Here is a 2500-nt window from a genome sequence, read left to right on the forward strand (position 1 = left end):
GGAGGAGTAGGAGGAGGTGGTGTAGAGGGAGGAAGAGAGGGTGGAGGAAGAGGAGAAGGAGGAGGAGGAGTAGGAGGAGGAGGTGGTGTAGAGGGAGGAAGAGAGGGTGGAGGAAGAGGAGAAGGAGGAGGAAGAGGAGTAGGAGGAGGTGGTGTAGAGGGAGGAAGAGAGGGTGGAGGAAGAGGAGAAGGAGGAGGAAGATGAGGTGGTGTAGAGGGAGGAAGAGAGGGTGGAGGAAGAGAAGAAGGAGGAGGAAGAGGAGTAGGAGGAGGTGGTGTAGAGGGAGGAAGAGAGGGTGGAGGAAGAGGAGAAGGAGGAGGAGGAGGTGGTGTAGAGGGAGGAAGAGAGGGTGGAGGAAGAGGAGAAGGAGGAGTAGGAGGAGGTGGTGTAGAGGGAGGAAGAGAGGGTGGAGATAGAGGAGAAGGAGAGGTAGAGGAGGAGGAAGAGGAAGGGGAAGCAGAGGAGGAAGAGGGTGGTAGAAAGAGGGGGAAAGGGAGGAGGAGGAAGAGGAGGAGGAGGAACAGTTAGAAGAGGCAGAGGGAACCAAAGCTGTAAAAAGTAGATTAATGGATCAACGGGCCCATCCTGTGTACTCAGTGGCCCATGTGGCTTCAAGGACACGTTGGGACTTCCTGGTTTTACGGTACGACTCGGCCCAACGTGGAGGTGCACTCATCTGTCTATATATAGGACATGACGTGTGTCCTTGTACGCTCAATGCCCATTATGGATCCGATTACAGTATTCAAATATGCATGAAGAGCGAATGTGGATAAGTGTAGTCGTGAGATGTGAGTGTGTATGTTTGTATGTGTGTGTGTGTGTGTGTGTGTGTGTGTGTGTATGTGTGTGTGTGTGTGTATGGATGAATGCGCTGTATCTAATGTGAAAGCGTAAAATGTGTGTGTCTGTGTGTGTGTGAGTGAGTGTGTGCGTGTATGTGTGTGTGCATGCATGTATATGTGTGTGTGTGTGTGTGTGTGTGTGTGTGTGTGTGCACGAGTGTATCCGTGTGTGCATGCATGCATGTGTACTATGTGTGTGCGTGTGAGTGTGTGTGTGTGTGTGTGTGTGTGTGTCTTACCCATGCACAGCCTGCAGGGCCAGGATCTGTGTGTGTCTAAATGTGTGTGTCTGTGTGTGTATGTGTGTGTGTGTGTGCACGCGTATATCTGTGTGTGCATGCGTGCATGTATATGTGTATGTGTATGTGTGTGTGTGAGTGTGTGTGTGCACGTGTGTATGTGTGTGTGCATGCGTGCATGTATAATATGTGTGTGTGTGTGTGTGTGTATGTATATGTGTGTGTGTGTGTGTGTGTGTGTCTTACCCACAGCCTGCGGGGCCAGGATCTGTGTGAACCCTGCGGAGAATGTGATGAGCACCACGGGGTACGTGACCCAGGCCAGGTACTGCAGCAGCATGTTGCTGTCCAACCCTCCGTACATCCACTTCTGGGCTGCGGAAAGACACCACAGGGACGCACGAGGAACACACACTTAGACACACACACACACTCCCGTGTCCTCCCCTTCTCCTTTCCTCCCTCTGTCAGTGTCTGTTCCCTCTCTCCCTCCCTCCCTCCACCTCCACCCCCCCCCACCCCCCCCGCGCTCTTTGTCTATTACCCGGTTGCAGGAGGATAAAGCACAATCCATTAGCCAGTTGACCCCTGCCTCCCCTCTCTCCCCTCTCTCCTTTCCTGCTCTCTCTCTCTCTCTCTCTCCCGCCCTCTCTCTCTTACCTGGTTGGAGGGAGGCTACTAAAGCGTGGTCCATAACACAATTGACCCCTCTCCCCTCTACTCATCCCATGACCCCACCCCTCCCTCCCCTCCTCCTCCTCCTCCCCACCCCTCCCTCCCTCTCTCCCCTCTCTCCTTCTCCGCTCTCTCTCTCTTACCTGGTTGGAGGGAGGCTACTGAAGCGTTGGTCCATGTCACAATTGACCGCCTCCCCTCTAATCATCCCCACCCCTCCCTCCCCTTCTCCTCCTCCTCCCCACCCCTCCCTCCCCGCTCTCTCTCTCTCTCTCCTCTCTCTCCTACCTTGTTGACAGAAGGTGATAGCGTAGTCCATGACACAATTGACCCCCTCCCGTCCACTCATCCCCACTCCCTCCCTCCCCTCCTCCTCCTCCTCCTCCTCCTCCCCACCCCTCCTCCTCCTCTCTCTCCCTCCTACCTTGTTGACAGAAGGCGATGGCGTAGTCCATGACCCAGCTGACCAGGGCCATGAGGAGCCCCAGGAGGATGAGGAAGATCCAGTCTTCGCCACGCGGGAGATCAGGAACTTCTGACAGCGCGACGTACACACTGGAGGAGGGGGGGGGAGGAGGGAGGGAGGGGGAGGAGGAGAGGGGGAGGAGGGGAGGGGAGGAGGGGGGGGGGTGAGAGAGAGGGGTGGCAAGGTGTGAAGAGAGAGCGAGAGAAAGGGGCCAGAGAGAGGGAGGGGGGGGGAGAGAGGGAGGCGGGGTCACCATTAGAAAAGAGAGACCGCCA

The 2500-nt window shown here is 55.9% G+C and overlaps 1 pseudogene across 1 annotated transcript in view; it reads right to left on the minus strand.

Moving 5' to 3' along the window:
• Positions 1-2500, minus strand: part of LOC308172177 (chloride channel protein 2-like) — a 50364-nt pseudogene that overhangs the window by 12783 nt on the left and 35081 nt on the right. Inside the window, exons 3-4 of the transcript in view lie at positions 2184-2314; positions 1331-1459 (exon numbers count right to left, since the gene is read on the minus strand). The product of the transcript in view is annotated as a chloride channel protein 2-like (transcript). The remainder of the gene's footprint in view (positions 1-1330; positions 1460-2183; positions 2315-2500) is intronic.

This window comes from Nansenia antarctica (assembly GCF_963989245.1).
Source record: "Nansenia antarctica genome assembly, chromosome: 16".
NCBI lineage: Eukaryota > Metazoa > Chordata > Actinopteri > Argentiniformes > Microstomatidae > Nansenia > Nansenia antarctica.